Source organism: Ornithorhynchus anatinus, chromosome 6 (assembly GCF_004115215.2).
Source record: "Ornithorhynchus anatinus isolate Pmale09 chromosome 6, mOrnAna1.pri.v4, whole genome shotgun sequence".
Lineage (NCBI taxonomy): Eukaryota > Metazoa > Chordata > Mammalia > Monotremata > Ornithorhynchidae > Ornithorhynchus > Ornithorhynchus anatinus.
In genome coordinates this window covers 9,303,965-9,324,290 of record NC_041733.1, presented here as the reverse complement: position 1 = coordinate 9,324,290, position 20,326 = coordinate 9,303,965, and the positions used below count along the sequence as shown (strand labels likewise).

At 44.0% G+C, this 20,326-nt stretch overlaps 1 long non-coding RNA gene across 1 annotated transcript in view; it reads left to right on the top strand.

The window, feature by feature from the left end:
- Positions 1-20,326, top strand: part of LOC120638472 — a 164,950-nt gene that overhangs the window by 96,278 nt on the left and 48,346 nt on the right. The window contains exon 2 of the long non-coding RNA XR_005660144.1: positions 11,070-11,145. This is a non-coding gene — a long non-coding RNA (uncharacterized LOC120638472). The remainder of the gene's footprint in view (positions 1-11,069; positions 11,146-20,326) is intronic.

Genomic DNA, 20,326 nt, shown 5'->3' with positions numbered 1-20,326 from the left:
TCTCTGTGCTTCAGTTACCACATCTGTAAAGTGGAGGTTGAGACTGTGAATCCCACGTAGGACAGGGATTGTGTCCAATGTAATTTTGCTTGTATCTATCCCAGTACTTAGTACATTGCCTGGCACATAGTAAGCGCTGAATAATAATGATGTTGGTATTTGTTAAGCACTTACTATGTGCAGAGCTCTGTTGTAAGCGCTGGAGTAGATACAGGGTAATCACGATGTCCCACGTGAGGCTCACAGTTGATCCCCATTTTACAGATGAGATAACTGAGGCACAGAGAAGTTAAGTGACTTGCCCACAGTCACACAGCTGACAGGCGGCGGAACTGGGATTAAAACCCATGACCTCTGACTCCCAAGCCCGGGCTCTTTCCACTGAGCCACGTTGTTTTCTTAACAAATACCAGAATTATTATTATTATGTCACCTGACTCCTCAGACCCATGCTCTATCCAATGAACTTCACTGTTTCTGTGCATCAAGGTGTTTACGGGCATTTGTGTGTCTGTGGGTGGGACTCTATCCTTTCAGCATTATCCAGTATTCTTATGACTTGATGCTCTAAGGGAGTTTATAGATAAATTTGCTTACACACAAAGGGAAATTTCATAATTACACTAAATCTTGCATATCAAAGGCATTCATTCTTAGTTGTTCTAGTTTATTTCGTGTTCCATTTATACCTAGGCATCTTTTTTCTTCCTGTCTAGCCACTGAGCAGACACATATCTTGGCACAATTCATCTTAATATGTAAAGGAGGCCAATTTTAGTAGTTTGTTACCAAATACATTATTTACATTTTAGACTGTGAAAATGCCACTTGGATTCCTGGGGATCTTTTTTGGACCGATCAGGCATTGTCCTGGCAGAGAGATGGAGGCCGACGCAAACTCCATGAAGACCACCTCCAGATTGGCCGATGTCTTTTGTTCTTCCGCCAATATGCTTGTATATTTGCTAGGGCGGGGGATGCCTGGAGACCTGAATTGGACTTCCGCTCCCCAGGCTGATATGTCAAAGATATTCTTAACTGAGTTTTACATGACTTCAGAATCTGATCCAAGCTGCACCCTTGGGAGATAGAAATGACACCACTTGTCTGCTCTGTGACCTTGGGCAAATCACTTCACTTTTCTGTACCTCAGTTCCCTCATCTGTAAAATGGGGATTAGACAGTGAACCCCACGTGGGACAAGGACGTTGTCCAACCTGACAACCTTGTATCTAACCCAGTGCTTAGTGCAGTGTCTGGCACATAGTAAGTGCTTAACAAATATCATTTTTTAAAAATTCATTCAATAGTATTTATTGAGTGCTTACTATGTGCAGAGCACTGTACTAAGCGTTTGGAATGAACAAGTCGGCAACAGATAGAGACGGTCCCTGCCCTTTGACGGGCTTACAGTCTAATCGGGGGAGACGGACAGACAAGAACAATGGCAATAAATAGAGTCGAGGGGAAGAACATCTCGTAAAAACAATGGCAACTAAATAGAATCGAGGCGATGTACATTTCATTAACAAAATAAATAGGGTAATGAAAATATATACAGTTGAGCAGACGAGTACAGTGCTGAGGGGATGGGAAGGGAGAGGGGGAGGAGCAGAGGGAAACGGGGGGAAAAGAGGGTTAAGCGGCGGAGAGATGAAGGGGGTTGGTAGAGGGAGAAGAGGAGCTCAGTCTGGGAAGGCCTCTTGGAGGCAGTGAGTTTTAAGTAGGGTTTTGAAGAGGGGAAGAGAATCAGTTTGGCGGAGGTGAGGAGGGAGGGCATTCCAGGACCGCGGGAGGACGTGGCCCAGGGGGCGACGGCGGGATGGGGTGAGACCGAGGGACGGTGAGGAGGTGGGCGGCGGAGGAGCGTAGCGTGCGGGGTGGGCGGTAGAAAGAGAGAAGGGAGGAGAGGTAGGAAGGGGCAAGGTGATGTAGAGCCTTGAAACCTAGAGTGAGGAGTTTTTGTTTGGAGTGGAGGTTGATAGGCAACCACTGGAGGTGTTTAAGAAGGAGAGTGACATGCCCAGATCGTTTCTGCTGGAAGATGAGCTGGGCAGCGGAGTGAAGAATAGACTGGAGCGGGGCAAGAGAGGAGGAAAGATTGAGTTAACCCTATGTACGTGAATGATCAAGTCAAGCTGCCTTATTTTCTTTTCCTATGGTACTTGTTTAGTTTTTATTATGTGTCTTGCACAGTGCTAAATTCTGGGGTAGATACAAGATAATCAGGTGAGACAAAATCCTCATCCCATCTGGGGCTTACATTCTTAATAGGAGGAAGTGGGATTTAATTCAAATTTTAAAGATGAGGAAAGTGAGGCACAGAGAAGTTGACTTGCCCAAAGTAACACAGTAGAATAATCTCTCTAATCCCCACTCCACCACTTGTCTGCTCTGTGATTTTTATAAGTTGTTTAACTTCTCTGTGCCTCTGTTACCTCATTTGTAAAATATGGATTAAGGCTGTGAGCCTTATGTGGGACAGGGACTGTGTCCAACCAGAATAATTTGTATCTACCCCAGATATTAGTACAACACCTGGCACATAGAATTTAAATACCTAAAAAAAAATGAGAAGGGGCTAAAGATTGTTCAGTTCATTTTGTTTTTTTATTTCTATTTGTAAATGGAGATATCTCAATGTATGCTCCTATGCAGTAACTCAGGGCTACTCTTGTCCAAAGTAATTGCGGACCTGTGTTCAAATCCCAGCTCCACCACCACTTGTCTGATTTGACACCTTGGGCAAGTCACTTAACTTCTCTGTGTCTCACCTGTAAAATGGGGATTAGTACTGTGAACCTCATGTGGGACATAAACTATGTCCAACCTGACTAGCAGGTATCTACTTCAGGCAGATAGAATTTGCTTAACAAATATCTTTTAAAAAGTGGTCAATAAATGCCACAGATTGATTCTTGGATTCCAAGCAGATGAGTTTGCCTTATTTCTAAAAATATTTGGAGATGGAAAGTCCATTAGTATCTCTTCCCTATCCCCACCTGCCATTTTGAGAATATGATCAGGCCCATTCGACCTCTAAATAATAATAATCATGGTATTTGTTAAGCACTTACTATTTGCCAAGCACTGTTCTAAGCACTGGGAGAGATACAAGGTTATCAGGTTGTCCCAGGTGGGGCTCACAGTCTTAATCCCTATTTTACACATAAGGTAACTGAGGCACAGAGAAGTTAAGTGACTTGCCCAAAGTCACACAGCCGACAAATGGTGGAGCCGGGATTAGAACCCACAACCTCTGACTCTCAAGCCTGGGCACTTTCCATTAAGCCATGCTGCTTCTCTAGTTCTCTAAACTGTAAACTCCTTATGGACAAGAAAAGTGTCTACCAAATGTGTGATATTGTTCTCTCCCAAGCACTTAGTTCAGTGCTCTGCACCCAATAAATGCTCAAGAAGTACGATTGATTGAGTGATCGATAAATACTATTAACTCATTTGTCCCTGAACTGCAGGCAGTGAAGGCCGAGATTATTTGGCCACCATCCTCCTCTCATCATTAAAGTACCCTTTCTTTCCTTCACCGGTCCAAATTAAGTCAGTTCCTCGGTCCATCTCTCGGGTGCACTCTTTATTTGTGGCTTCTTTCTGAACCCTTCTTGGGCCTGATACATCAGAGAGTGGATCAGAAAGGTATTTGCCAATTACTGCAAGTTTCCAAAAGAAAGTTGAAGACATAGGATGTCACTGTTCTAACAGTTAGTGCTTTCCTTTTATATCAGCACTTCCTTTGGGAAACCAGAATGGAAAGCAATGTACTTTTTTTTTCATTTTCTTCTTTTTTAGTTTGAATTTTTGCTCCATTCTCCCACATTAATTTTTCAGGTTCTCCCTGCTGTCCATTTCTGACAATCCTCCAGTAAGCTTCTATTTCTGATGCATTGTAATTCCTGTTAGCTGAACTGCAAATTGTCACCTCACTCTCCAGGGAGTGTCGGTGCCTAGGAAGACTGAAGAAAAATCAAGAAAATCATTTCTAATTACTGCAATATCAGTTCTGAAGCTGACCAGAAGCACCACAGAGTCAACCTTATTTCTCACAGGAATGAAAGGGCTTCAAAGCCACTGGCTGCTTTCTTGAGCCTGACGATGGTGGTGGTTTTTTTTATTTTTATTTTTTTTAAATTAAAGGCTTCGGTTGCACTAAACAGGATTTTTAGATTGTGGGTAAGTGGAAGGGGATGATAAAAGAGGTTTCATAACATAATGATAACCAGTCGCATGGTTTTGTTTATTTATCCAGCTTGAATGGTTCAGAAAATTGGATTTTTATTAAGTTTTTGCAACTTTATATCCTTGGTCTCTACACATTCCTATGAAAGAAATGATTACATAAAGCACAGTTTGATGGGTAATGCACAACCTGAGGAGGCAGGATGGACACTCAGTCTATCATTTTATTGACATCCCGGCTGTGCTGAGAATATTAGACCCAGTGTTTACACATTTCTCCCAAGAATAGCACTAGAATGGGACTGAAATACATACAGAGCCAGGAAACAGAGAGAGAGCCTTGAAGTTCCCTCCGTATTTTTTTCCAGTTTATCCTGAAATTTCAATCGGTGATGATGACTTTTGAAATTTTCTCTCTTAGTTGTCGTAAGAGTTGAGAAGTGATGGATATGTGAACGTCCGTGATGAGTGTTTGAATGCGAGAAACAATATTTTTGGGAAAGAGGATGCACTAAAGCTTTAAGCTGCTCCTGTTGTATGTTGACCACTTGATGGGAAAGGGATATGGAACTGCAGATCCAAAAGTTCCCCAGTTTCCTCCTCCTGGCATTTATTTTTATTTTAAAGTGGTTTCAAGTTGTCACCACCCAACTGCACCATAATAATTCTCTTTCCTGCTGACCCAGCACTTAGTCTCTTGGATGGTAATTTCTTTTTCCCTTTTGATTGCCCAGTTCAGCCGATGGGAGGAGTGATGCTACTCTGGGGACTCATCTATCTTTATTTATCCCTCCGTTGTCTTCTGCAACTTGAAAACTTTTCTGAAGGTGTAGGGGGTTTTAATTGATGAGCCCAAAGCTCTTCAGCCATAAGTCATTCACTCATGAAAAGGCAACTCATCCTTTTAGGCCAACGGAATACTATTTAGTTCACGAAAAGTGGTAACTCTCTAAGCGTTAGCCCAGTTTCTCATGGATCAGCCATTCACACTTCCGTTTATTATAGGAAGAGGCTGCTCTGATTCCCATCACCTCCATATCATCAGTGGTATTAATTGAGGGCTAAACTATGATCGTTATTTTTTAAATTATCTTTCTACAGAAACGTTCCGGACAAGTTCCCCCCACCCTATCAAAAATATCCACCTCCGTATCAAATAAAAACTCCTCGCCACTGGCTTTAAAGCAGTCCACTACCTCGCCCCTTTCTACCTCACCTCGCTTCTCTCCGTTTACAACCCAACCCGTACACTCCGCTCCTCTGGTGCCGCCGACATTCTCACCGGACCTCTATCTCGCCTGTCTCGCCACCGACCCCTGATCCACTCCCTGCCTCTGGCCTGGAACGCCCTCCCTCCTCAAATGTCACAGACAATGACTCTCCCCCATTTTAAAGCCTTACTGAAGCCACATCTCCTGCAAGAGGCCTTCCCAGACTAAGCCCCACTTTTCCTCATCTACCTTTCCTCTCTGCCTCACCCCGATAACCTCCCTTTGAGTCTTCACCCCCTTCTCCCCACCCCACAGCACTTATGTATATATGTATGTATCTATAATTCTATTTATTTATATTGATGCCTCTTTACTTGTTTTGATGTCTGCCTCTCCCCCCTCTAAACTGTGAGCTGATTGTGGGCAGGACTGTCTCCCTCTATTGCTGTATTGTACTTCCCAAGTGCTTAGTACAGTGCTCTGCACACAGTAAGTGCTCAAGAAATGCGATTGAACGAATGAATGACTATAATCCTGCACTGGACTCCCTTTAATCAATAAATCATATTTATCGAGCACTTACGGTATGTAGAATACTGCACTAAGTGCTCAAGAGAGGACACCCCAGTGACATTACATACACATTCCCTGCCCACAATGAGTTCACAGTCTTGAGGGATGAATACAACCATTGACTTTACAGATCCTGGCACTGTTTCTGACTCAGTCTCCAGGACTCATGTGGCCCAGGGATAGCTGTTAGGAAAGGGCCTTCCTGTTCCTGATTGACAAGAAGTCAGACTGGCAGCACAGCTCAGTGGCCTCTCAGTAGCCCCTTTCTCTCTCCCCCTTAGCAGTGTTCCTTGCTTTGTTTTCTTAGTTTCCAATCTAAAATGATTTTAACTTGGTGCATTTATTATATGGCCATTGTGTTCATTTTCAAGCAAAGCATGGCTTCCCAAGTGCTTTAGTTTTGGAGGTGGACTGTGGAGGTTATGTGTATGGTTCATAAGTCATAAGAAGCAGCGTGGCTCAGTGGAAAAGAGCCTGAGCTTCGGAGTCAGAGGTCATGAGTTCGACTCCCGGCTCTGCCACTTGTCAGTTGTGTGACTGTGGGCAAGTCACTTAACTTCTCTGTGCCTCAGTTACCTCATCTGTAAAATGGGGATTAACTGTGAGCCTCACGTGGGACAACCTGATTACCCTGTATCTCCCCCAGTGCTTAGAACAGTGCTCTGCACATAGTAAGCGCTTAACAAATACCAACATTATTATTATTATTACTAGGATGATTAACTTATCAGTGGAAAGGGTGGAATCTCATTATAAAATTCATTATGAAAAATTCAGTGTTGTAACACCAGTTTGGTACGAAGATTTCACTATCACAAGCTACTCTACACACCCCACTTTGATGTTTGGTAAAGGGTGATATCTAAGAGGTGTTGGGGAAAGGCTGTTGTGAAGATTTTTCTTTACTTTTGATACCCGTTTTTCTCTCTTCATTCTCCTGCAGTAGAAAAAAAAATCGGAATTCTCTATGCATGTGTACCTTTGCCTTTTTTTAGGTTTTCTGGAGTGCAATCTCCTAGCGGGAAGGAGCTGTATTATTTTTGGATTAATTTTCCAGAGAGCCTCTTTGCAGCACCCTGAGCAAAAGGGAGCATCATAAATATTTCATCATGCTAGGGATATTTGATTCTGAAAGGATGAGCTGTTTGGGATCAATCTCCGCTGACCCAGAAGCTACAGAACAAAGTGGAAGAAGTGTTGTGGTTGAGGCAAATCAAAAGTTCAGAGAAGTTAGGATATTAAGAATCTGGGAAAGTTCTGGTCCTATAAAGAAATCCCACCCACCAAGCAGAACATCAAAGCCATAGAGAAGCAGTGTGGCCTAGTGTATAGAGGTGGGCCTGGCAGTCGGAGTTCATACGCTCTAAATCCTGGCTCTACCGCTTGCCTGATGTGTGACCTTGGGCAAGTCATTTAATATCTCTGTGTCTCAGTTACCTCATCTATAAAGTGGGGTTTAAGACTATGAACCCCATGTGGGATATGGACTGTATCCAAACTGATTAGCTTGCATCTAGAGTATGTGGCATGTAGTAAGCACTTAAATACCATTAAAAAAAGGGTAGCCTTAAAATCATAGAAGATTGAGGGGGTCACAGTTAATTCAGCTTGCTTGGTTCTCCAGGTGGATTTCAGGGAGACAAAGAAACAGACCTTTCTTCAGTAGCTCTGGCTGCCATTGTGGAATGAAAAAAAATTTCTTTCTTTCCTTCTATCGATTCCTTTGCCACCCACCCACCTCTGCCCTGTGCGTTGGGCTAATTGGTCATCTCTGGTTCAGTTCATTCACCTGTCTTTCATTCCCGTATCTCTCCTTCTGCCACGGCCACTTCTCTGTCAGCCAAGGGTCAGGAGTTTCATGGTGCAGGCTTGTAACCCCTACCCTCCAGCCTGAATCAGATCCTGCAGAATTACTGTGCTGGTAGGGAGTTCCCTCCCATCGTGATGGAATCATCTGGTCTGCTTGACTGGACCGAGGCTAATTAAGAGTCAGGACACCAGGTCACTGGGCTCAGAGGTCAGTATGCGAGCAGTTTTATTTTAGCTCTGTTGAGCTGTTCAAACATGTATTTCTTACACACACACACACATAGACTCTTATATCACTGTACCCTTGTATTTTGAACCACTGCTGTATGCTGAATTCTATGTTAGGCCCATGGGGAACATACAGAAGAATACGTGTTCTCTGCCCTGGAGAAGCTTACAATCTGATGGAGGTGACAGTAGATCTAAATTGATGAACATCAATTAATCGATGGTATTTATTCCATGCTCACTTAAATAGTTGAGCAGAAGCAGCGTGGCTCAGTGGAAAGAGCCCGGGCTTGGGAGTCAGAGGTCATGGGTTCGTATCCCTGCTCTTCCACTTGTCAGCTGTGTGACTGGGCAAGTCACTTAACTTCTCTTTGCCTCAGTTTCCTCATATGTAAAATGGGGATTAACTGTGAGCCTCATGTGGGACAACCTGATTACCCTGTATCTCCCCCAGCGCTTAGAACAGTGCTCTGCACATAGTAAGCGCTTAACAAATACCAACATAACTAGACGTGGATAGGAGATAAAGTGAATCGATTAAGGAATAACAAAGAAATATCAACCAAACCAATAACAAATGCATGGGTGTCGATGGAGGTGAGGAATAGGTAACATGACTGGGAACGTTGAGGGGGTTACTCAGGGAAGGGCTACTAGAGGCAGTGGTCTTTCAGAAAGATTTTTAAAGGAGGGAAGGATGAGGCTTGAAGCTGCGATGAGAGGGTAATCCAGGTTGGGGTAAAGGAGTGAGATGTGGATCGGAGGCAGGTCTGTTAAGCCCAAAGGAATTTTGGAAAGGTTTTCCTTGGGAGGAACAAAGGGCATGAGCTGGAGCAGAGTGGGTATTGTTCTGCAGCCAAGAATAAAGGAATTTGGGCTGAGAAGGCGAGAGCATGCTTCCTCCTCGGGACCCCAAGCTTCGTTGTTTGTTCTTTGGCCTTCCCTTTTTTCTAACCGGCTTTCACTAGATCCAGCATTTCTTCAGTGTTTTCTGTATATAGTGTTCCCCTAAGTGAAACGTGCTGGGCAATGAGCCAAAGGATGGATTTTGTGGCTACATTGTTTCTTTCGGTTGCCCAATGGTTGTCAGTCTGCAGTGATGTATAATCACAGACAACGTATGCGTTGCCGATGGAGGGGAAGGAAAGGGAAGAAGAGGGAAAATCAATTTAGACATAATGACTTACCCTGCTAATTTACTGAGTGACTTAATAGTTACTGTAAGTTCTTGTGACGCTCCTATGCCCCCTTTAAAAACATGAATGTATGACTTTCTTGACAGTAGCATGGGGCCTAGCGAGCGGAGGTTGTCTTTGATTCCAGTAGCATTCTCACTGGGGAACTGGGAGGTGTGTGGCCAGACTGAATAGCCGAATCAAGTCCACCACGTGAACCTGATTTAGCAATGGAGGAACACAGGGAAGGCTTTGGTTGTGATCAGACTCGGGATGACCTGAGGCCCCTTTCAGACTTTTTGTCCTCTGAATTTTGTCTTTTAAGTTGTTTTTGTTTCTATATTATTTCATATTTTCTATTGAGTCTTTCACCAAACCACCTTTTTCTTGGAATGTGAGTCTGTGGAGGGCCAGGGCCTGTGTATTTTTTTCTAGCATTTAGTACAGTGTTCTGCACAAAGTGGATGCTTAATAAATATGATTGCTGCTCTTAATACTGTTGTGAAGAAGCATAGCCTTATGGAAAGAGCATTGGCCTGGGATTCAGAAGACCCGGGTTCTAATAGGTCTGTGTAACTTGCCTGCTGTGTGTCTTTGGGAAAGTCTCTTAATTTCTCTGGGCCTCAATTTCCTCATCTGTAACATGGGATTCCCTCCACCTTAGAGTGTGAGCCTCATGTGGAACAGGGACTGTGTCCGGCCTGATTATTTTGTATCTCTCTACCCTGGCACTTAATATAGTTCTTGGTACATAGTAAGCATTTAACAAATACCAGAGTTATTATTAGTAGTAGTATTGTTATTATTCTTATTACTAATGGTTGGTAGCAGTTAATGCCAAAGTTTTGCCACTTTGGATATGACAGAATGCTCTGGTCTGGCATTTGAGAAGTCATGAAACAGGTCTTAAGTGCCAAGCACCGTTCTAAGCGCTTGGGTAGATACAAGGTAATCAAGTTGTCTCATGCGGGGCTCACAGTCCTAATCCCCATTTTACAGATGACGTAACTGAGGCACAGAGAAGTTGCCCAAAGTCACACAGCTGACAAGTGGAGGAGCTGGGATTAGAACCCACGACCTCTGACTCTCAAACCCGTTCCCTTTCCACTAAGTCATGCTGCTTCTAGAATGGCCAGCTGGCCCTATTCTTCTAGCTAAGGGAAATGGAAAGCAAACGCAACATTTGCTAGACAGTCTTAATAAAAGACGTTTGGGATCCAGGGGCGACTTTAGTATCAGTAGGTTTGGACCACTGATGCTATGCCCTGTTCTCTATATCCCCGAATCCAGAAGAAAACACAGGATGACACTCCAAATTTAACAACCAGTTTACGTCTGAAAGAACATGAAGCAGAGTGTGGGTTGGGTTAGAATTCTGCCTCACTGACCCTCCCAGCCTCACTTCAGGCTCCTCCCTCTCACTTTCCTGTTTTGAATGACCCTGGAATCACTTAGGAATCCAAACAGATGCACTGCAAATTGTGCTATATAAAGAAAATATTAATGAATAATAAGTTGGTGCTGAACTGTCTGGGAATTTAAAGTGCATTGGTTCTAGCTGGAATTGATTTCTTCCAGAAAATAGGTATTGGTTCCACCCAAAAAGGTACTTAATAGAGAAAATACTGCGATTTAACAACTGTATATTTAAGTGATAAATATACTGATACAAGTGCCTGATCTTGGTGGTGGTTTCAACATAATTGATTATCATTGTTTCACTTAATGGGTACCATTTTCAGAACAAGTTGACAGAACTTGTCAACTTAAGAACTTAAGAACACATGAACTGGCTTAGAGAATGCCCATTTTCTACATTGCTGAACTAACATCTTGTGTTTTCAATAATTTTTTTTCTCTAACTTTTGTGTTTTCACAGAGCGTCAAGTGAAATGACTAAGCGAACCACGAAGGAGGAGAATAAGGGAAATGTCAGGGTCCCGAAAGGATTTCAGGTAGGACGGCTTTATATTTCTGAAAACTGAAGCTTAGCCTCCTAGAAAAGCTCTGTACTGTTGCTAGGTATTTGAAATGCGGTGGGACAAAGCAGAGGGAATGTATTCTTCTAACTCTTTTGATTCTGGTTCCAAAAGGCCTTGGATAAAGAGCAGTCCAAACTCATCTTGAGGGCCAAGGATAGATTATCACCTGCCAAACCCTGATGGGTGAAACAAGTGTGTCTGCGTGTAAGTGAGACACAAACCATTAGGAAATGGATTAACTAGTTGAGGGAGGGAGGCAGATGAACATATTTGGGGGAAGTCTTCATTCCACAAAGAAGCAGCATGGCCTAGTGGAAAAAACACGGACCTTGGAGCCAGGGGACCGGGGTTCTAATCCCAGCTTCACCATTTGCCGTATGGATGATTTTAGATAAATCATTTAACCTCTCTATGCCTCAGTTTCCTCATCTGTAAAATAGGGATTAAGTTCCTGTTTTCCCTCCCTCTTAGACTGTGTGAGCCTCATTTGGGGCAGGGATTTTGTCCAATCTGATTGGGTTGCATCTGCCCCAGCAGTTAGTACAGTGCTTGACACATAATAAGCACTTAACATTAACCCGAATTGTTATTAGAAAGAATCAGAGATCTCCTCAGTTGTATGAAGTTTTAAAGAAAAGGAGAAAGAAAAATTGAAAAAGCATTAAATCCCAGGGAGAGGGTACTAAGAACGAAACAGAAGGGTAACTAATAGACTGGAGCAGTATTTAGAAGGTATTTTCATGGGTGGGAGAAAAGTAAGAGGAATTTGTTAGATGGTATTGTTTACCTTGGTGAGGTAAAAATGGTGAAACCTTTCTCCTTGCTTGGAGTGAGAAGGGGGAGCTCTGGCCTACTTACCCACCAGAATGAAAGGGAAGTCAGCACAGACTCACCACCCTCAAAGGAAATCCCCACACGCGGTGTCCATACACCGTGACCTGCCCAGCAGCACCTCTCTCTCTCCTCTCGCTCTTCAGCTGAGTGAACATCCATAAGATTTGTTGGTGCTACCCACTGAGAAAGAATCAATCTAGTTATTGAGTGCTTACCATGTACAGAACACTGTACTAAGCACTTGGAAAATTATGGTGCAGTAGAGTTGGAACTTAGATCTCTGCCCATTAGGAGTAAATCAATCAATCAATTCTATTTATTGAGCACTTGCTGTGTGCAGAGTACTGTACTAAGCTCTTGGGAGGGAACAAAATGCAACAATATGATGATTAACACTGGATCCCTGTCCCTTAGGAGGCTCACAACCCAACAGTATTCCCCAGAGTGGCACAACCTCTCATCTCTCCCCACTTCAGTCTATACTTCACTGTGCTGCCTGGATTATCTTTCTACAGAAATTCTCGGGGCTTGTCATCCCCCCCGCCCCCAAAATCTCCACTAGTTGTCTATCAACCTTCGTATCAAGCAAAAACTCCTCACTATTGCCTTCAAAGCTCTCCATCACCTTGCCCTCTCCAATCTCACCTCCCTCCTCTCATACAGCTCAGTCTGAACACTCCACTCCTCTGTCGCTAACCTTCTTACTGGGCCTCGTCTTGCCTGTCCCGCCGTTGACCCTGGCCCACGTCCCACCTCTGGTCTGGAATGCCCTCCCTCCTTACATCCGCCAAACTGGCACACTTCCCCCCTTCAAGGCCCTTCTGAAAGCTCACCTCCTCCAGGACACCTTCCCAGACTGTGCCCCCCTTTTCCTCTGATCTCCCTCCCCATTGCCCCAACTCCCTCCCTCTGCCCTACCCTCCCCCCCTGCCCCACAGCACTTGTGTTTATATATACATATTTATCATTCTATTAATTTTATTAATGTGTATATATCTATAAATTATATTTACTTATATTGATGCTATTGATGCCTGTCTACTTGTTTTGTTGTCTGTCTCCCCCCTTCTAGACTATGAGCCCATTGTTGGATAGGGATTGTCTCTATTTGTTGTCAAATTGTAGTTTCCAAGAGCTTAGTACAGTGCTCTGCACACAGTAAGCACTCAATAAATATGATTGAATGAATGAATAGCAGGGACACACAGAGATGGGAGAAGGGATGCTCCAGAGGGGAATAGAGGAAATGGACTTTGGGTCTGAGGAACCAACCGGTCGGGTTCTCCCTGGGCCCTCTGGTTCAGGGGATGCTACTCTGCCTAGATCAGTGCTGGAATTGAGGATCTCATTCATTCATTCAATAGTATTTATTGAGTGCTTACTATGTGCAGAGCACTGTACTAAGTGCTTGGAAAGTACAAATCGGTAACAGATAGCGACAGTCCCTGCCCTTTGACAGGCTTACAGTCTAATCGGGAAAGACAGACAGACAAGAACAATAGCAATAAATAGAATCAAGGGGATGAACATCTCATTAAAGCAATAGCAAATAAATAGAATCAAGGTGATGTACATCTCATTAACAAATTTCAATTGCCGACATGAGAGCCACCTGAAAAACAAATACAGTTTTACCTCTTTTTCTTTCTTTTTTTCATATTTGTTAAGTGCTAAGGTAACCGAGACACAGAAAACTTAAGTGCTTGCCCAAGGTCACGCAACAGACAAGTGGCAATCCGGGATTAGAACCCAGGTCCTTCTGGCTCCCGGGCCTGTGCTCTACCCACTAAATCATGCTGCTTTTACCTGAGATCTCTCCTTCGATCTTTGTTTTGGCAGAGGCGCCTGTAGTTGTTTTCCCCAGAAATGATTCTGTGGTGTCATCTTGGAAGGAAAATCAAATTCCCAGTGTTCTTCTCTCCCCCTTAGCTCTCTCCCAATCCATTTTCAGGACCCCCGAACCCCGCCGCTCAGCAGCGAGAGAGCTCCCTGCTTCAGAGGGAGGTTATAGGGGTTGAAAATATCATAATTAAAGTGCCAGACTCTTTTTTTTATCGGAGAAGTTTGGGTAGCAGAAGCGGAAGAAGAGCCTCATTTCTTAGCCTAATGACCGAGGAGAATAAAACAGTGCAGGAGCCATGACATTAAAGCGGTGTCAATCATGTGTGCAGTTAAGCATTGCTTAAATATAATAAACTGCAGGCCACCGCTCTACCTAGCAACACCCAGTCAGATTACGGCCTTATCCTTTTATATTACAGTATGACAAAACCACTTTGAGAGAGAAATTGGGGCTTCTTCACAGCCCTTGCGAAGTTATTACAGGCTTAGTTCTAGCCACACGGTCTGCATCGACAAATACCGATTCTTTAAAATAAGACTGCATTAAAAAAGCTCGCCTCTCTGCCACTTGACAAACAGTCCATGCAGACTGCGGTGACACACGGTGGTTCCAGATCCAGTCCCTCCTAGGACACTCGTTTGATTTCTCGCACAGTATTAAGAGGACTCCAAAACAGTTACTCCTTGAAGCTATTCCCCTCCATGAGGGAAAACCACACGGACTGCGCTCTCCCTCACCAACGTTGTGCTGCTGTGTAGAACTCAATTCATTGCTTAAACAGCCCTTCTACACTGGGTGTGGGCCACCCTGTAGTCAGATGAACTGCTCACACTCTGACCGATCCAGACTTCCCAGATAAAGGTGACTCGGTCCTCAATTAACACTCCCGTCACCGATCCTAAAGACTTTGATTCCCATTGGAAATGGCCAAAGCCACATCCCATCTTCAGAGCAAACAAGCCACAGATTCCCACCGATTTACGGGAAAGTGAAAAAATCCCCAGGGAGAACAATTGGAAGCAAGGGTGGTGACAGTGTCTGGGAAATGGACTCTACGCTGGCAGAATAGAACAGGTTGTCTGTGGCTACTGAGCGAAGTAGATCAAACCCGGGTGAAAGCACAGATCAGATGGCTCAAATCAGAATGCTGAGATTAAATGCGAGAACGGGGCCCAGGGATGTTCATTAAACTGCACTTTTTGACCCACAGCCGGAGGGGAGAAGGGAATCACCCCGCACCTCATGCTTGGTGCCCCATGAGATCGCACATGGCTGAGAGACTTGCCCGAGAATCCCCCCAGATCAGTTGTTCCTCTGTCTCTGGGCCACGCACTTGATGGAGTTCACACTGTAAAGCTCTCCTGAGGTGAGGCAGCATGGGCAGAAGCACCATCCTGGTTTGCAGAAGTCTGGGTTGTCATGGGAACCTTCCCCAGCTCCAGGGAGAAGCTGTTCCACCATAGGAACCCTAAGATCACTTGACATTCCAAGGAGAGGGAATGCTTAGAGCTGGGAACCAGACCCAATCAGCTCTGGGTACGTGACAATGTGACTTTATTACGTCAAATACGGAGCCCAGAGGGAAGACTTTTAGTTTTTAATGGTATTTGTTAAGTGCTTACTCTGCGTCCAACATTGTTCTAAGGTTGGGGTAGATATAAGTGAATTAGATTGGATACAGTCCCTGTCGCACTTGGGGGCTCACAGTCCAAGTGGAGAACTGAAGCAGGGAAGAGTTAAATGACCTGCCCAAGGTCATACACCAAGCCTTTGGCAGAGTCAGAATTGGAACTCAGGTCCTCTGACTCCAAGGTCCATGCTTTTTTTTTACTAGATTATGCACATTCATTCAATCAGTAGTATTTATTGAGTGCTTTACTGTCTGCAGAACACTGTACAAAGCACTTGGGAGAGTTCGATATAATAGAGTTGATAGACACATTCCCTGCCCACAGTGAGCTTACAGTGTAGAAGGGGGACACAGTAACATGGGCTAAAAGGGGGTGACAGACTGCCACATCCCCTCACAGCCTCATGCCTATACACTATACTTAATAACAGGAATAATAATAATAATAGTTGTGGTATTTAGTAACAATAATAATAATGATTATATTTAAGCGCTTACTATGTGCCAAGCACTGTTCCAAGCACTGCGGTAAATACAAGGTAATCAGGTGGGGCTGCACGTGGGGCTCACCAGTCTTCATCCTCATTTTACAGATGAGGTAACAGACCCAAAGCAGTGAAGTGATTTGCCCAGTCACCCAGCTGACAAGTGGCAGAGCCCTGGATTAGAACCCACGACCTCTGACTCCCAAGCCTGGGCTCTTTCCACTAAGCCATGCTGTTTCTTAAGTAAGACTTTATCATATCTACCCTGGGGTAGCTATAAGATAACCAGGCTGGACACATTTCCAGTCCCACATGGAGCTCAAAGTCTACACAGGAGGGAAAGTAGATATGGAGTTTTCCTCCTCATGAGGAAACTGAGGCACAGAGAAGTTAAGTGACTTGCCCAAGGTCACACAGCAGGCAAGTGATGCAGTCACATTTGAACATACACCTTGTTGCCATGTCCTGCTATGGGGTGGGTGCAAATGTGGATGTGGGGTATAGCATTCAGGGGTCAAAGGGGCTGCACTAGATTTGTATTTGATCCATTTCTCCCTTCCTCCCTTCTCCACTTCCACTTCTCTGACAGGATAGGGAGTACAAGGCTCACTGGTGATTGTCATTTTTTGACTGATTGATTGTCCCTCAGGTCACTGAGGTGAGGAAATATTTTCAGGTGACCAAATGTAGTTGGCATCTTTTCAGGGTTTTGAATTTTTTTTTTTTTAGTGGTATTTGTTAAGCACTTACTATGTGTCAAACACTGTTCATTTCGCTGGGGTAGGTTCAAGTTAATTAGGTCAGATACGTCTCTGTCCTCCTGGAGCACACAGTCTAAGTAGAAGAGAGAGCCAACACGTAAACCCCATTCTACAGTTGAGGGAAATGAGGTTCAAAGAAACTAAGTGATTTGCTCAAGGTAACGCAGCAAGCGACTGGCAGAACTGGAATTTGAAATCAGATCATCTGACTCCCAGGCCATGCTCCTTCCACTAGACCATGCTACTTCTCTCCGATGCCAGTATGAGCTGAAATAGTAGTGTGAACTGAACAGCGACTGTGGGCTCCATGAGGTGTGAATAAAATTAACTCGACCCCTGTTTTAGGGAGCTAGGAAAAGGTTGGACCTCAGAAGAAAAAACACCAGCTCTTTACATGAGTGATTTTCACTCTACCTCACGGGTCCCATCCATCTCAGTTTCCTGTCCCTGGCAGAAGGAGTATGATGGTTGCTTTTCTTGACAGCTGTCCTTAAGGAAGGGATGAAGCCATCCAGATCTCCATTTTCTTTTTCCTCTCACAATCCCTAATTCTCTTCTAGAAGTTCATAACTAGAGAAGCAGTGTGGCTCAGTGGAAAGAGCATGGGCTTAGGAGTCAGAGGTCATGGATTTGAATCCCAACTCTGCCACTTGTCAGCTGTGTGATGGCGGACAAGTCACTTCACTTCTCTGTGCCTCAGTTACCTCATCGTAAAATGGGGATTAAGACTGTGAGCCTCACGTGGGACAACCCAATTACCCTGTATCTCCCCCAGCGCTTAAAACAGTGCTCTGTCTATAATAAGCGCTTAACGAATACCAATATTGTTATTATTATTATGGATTGCTCATCCTTGAATTTATCCACACCCCTTTTAAACCTGCCAATGCTTCCTGACATAATGGATTGTATACATTTACCATTTGGGTTGTAAAGGTTTGCTTTTAAAATAATGTTAATTATGGTATTTGTTAAATGCTTACTATGTGCCAAACACTGTTCTAAGCACTGGGGTAGATATGAGGTAGTCAGGTTGGACATAGTACCTCTCCCACATGGGGTTCACAGTCTTAATCTCCATTTTCCAGATGAGATAACTGAGGCACAGAGAAAAAGAAGTCACTTGTCCAACGCCACACAGCAGACAAGTGACAGAGTCGGGATTAGAACCTATGACCTTCTGACTCCTAGGCCTGAGTTCTATCCACTATAGCTCTATCCACTATACCATGCTCCTTCTCACACATTTTGATGCTGTCACTGTCAAACACCAAAGGGACCCCATTGCCTCCTCGTTGTTCTGCAAACCCCACAATCTTGTGTTCGCCCTTAACACAAACTTCATCATTCTGTGAACTTCAGTCATGTCTAAAATGACCAGATTTGGAAAGATCTCAAAGGGGGACAGAGGTTGAGACTGGAGAAAGAGGAGACAAAAATGAAGAGATGAATGGAGAAAAAGGCAAAGCGCCGTTTGCACCTACTGGCACTGGGTTCAGGGAGAGGGGCTATGAGGGCCATTCCACCCACACCCGCAGAATTTGACTGTGGTGTCAATTAGCCTCCCCTCTCCCTCCCCCACTTATACCCCCTCACAATCTGGGGGTATAAATTCCATTCAGAAATGAAGGGCGGGGAGTTAGAGTAAAAGAAAGAGAAAGAAAACGGCAGAGGGAGGAATAAAGGAAGAGGACAGAGAAAGAAAGGAGTCAAAGAGAAGAGGCAGGCAGACAGGATCCAGACACAACAATGCTAACTTTTCCAAGTTGATGTTGGGAGATTGCTGGAGGACCCTAGCTTTATATAGAAACAAAATTGGTCCTTGGTTCTCCTATGCTTTCTCTGAACTGATTGAGAGATTCAGGGATTAAGAATGAATATTCCATTAGGAGGGATAAATTTCTCCTCTGCTGGAATAGTAAATGCATGATCATTTGGGATCAGAGATGTCTATTCTGTCCCAGGATGTTTCCCTGCTTCATCACCCTCCCATTATTACTAGATCTCTGAATTCCCAAGAGTGTGGAAAACAAGGTCCCTGTGAAACTCTGGGAAGCCGCACCTTAAGGGTAGTGAGATTATCAGGATTCTCCAAGTGATTCCTGGGTTGTTTATAACTAATTTAATTCTCCATCTAATTTTAATCTGGAGCTGGTGTCCAGCACTGCTGTGTTAAAGCATTTATTAGCACTAAGGGAGGGTGGGGGCTGATGGTATTGATCCTTCTTGCTTAAATTGGCTGAGGTGATCAATTTTGGGTTGTAAACTTTTGTTGTTTAAATGCATTGCCTTAATACTACTTAAGCATGGTCACTTGTCAACCTCATTAACCCACAGTGTTCAGCCTGGACTTGGATTTAATGCAATATTTCCAAAACAGTACTTGGCCTGAAGATAATTTCAATCACTGCACGGTTCCCTTTGCCCTGTAGACTTGACATCTCCTGTGTGTAAAGGAGATTTCGTTGTTCTTCCAGCAGGCACTATTTTTAGTTCATGCCCAAAACACTTCCATTTACATGCCATCATTAGGGAGTGACCAGATGGGTAGAAAGTTAGTGCTCGAAGCAGTTAGCATCCAGGTTTGGAAAGATTAATTGTGGCATCTGTTGTTCCAGACTAGCAATAGGAAAACAAAAGAGCAAAACGTTGTGCTAATGGGAAATGACGGAGAAAGAATTACATTTATGTGCAATTAGGTTCTGGAACAGGTCTCTCTCTCTCCTTCCCCATTTCCCTTGGGACCTTCCTGGGATCAAGGTTCTGGAGTTTGCTGGTCAAACCTCTGGCAGTGGGCACAGCAAAAACCCGGGCATGTCACAGGATGCGGGCACATTATTGATTCCCTTTGGGTAGAAGCATTGGTATGTATTGAGTACCTACTTAGTGTGACACACTCTACGAAGGACATGGGAAAAGACAACAGGAGCAGAACATGCATTTCCTGTCTGCAAGTTCGTACAGCCCAGATGAAAATCGCCCAGAGTACCCGTGGGTGTAGGGGACGGGTAGAGCAGGGCCCCCCCAAAATCGCTACATCGCAGGTGAGCCTGCAGTTTTCTTTTTGGATATTTAAATGGAAATTGGACTACTGTTTGGTGGCATTCTGACAGGGGAATCTACTATGCCCTTCTCAAACATAAATTTAAAATTAAATGTGTTGCTTGACTGTTCCATAAATGTCTGATTTCATCTTGAAAATACTTGTTAAATAACCAAGAAAAATAGGACTAAGGAGGTGGGTCTGAATTCTAGGTCGTATTGACAATCCATAAATGAACTCTGTCTCAGTCTGTGAAGACCCTCGGTCTGTGACTACTGCAGCCCAGGCTATTTAATTAGATGAAGAGTCAAGCAATCTATCATATTTATTGGATACCTACTGTGTGCAGAACACGGGACTAGGAGTACAATAGAATCCGTAGATTCAGTCCCTACTGCTGAGCAGCTTAAGTTAATCAATTGTATTTATTGAACACTTACAGTGTTCAGACCACCCTACTAAGCGCTTGGGGGAGTGCAATATAACAGTACCTTCTTTCCCAGCATTTGCACATAATAATTTCTACGATTATTACTGCTACTTACACTGTAAAAGGGG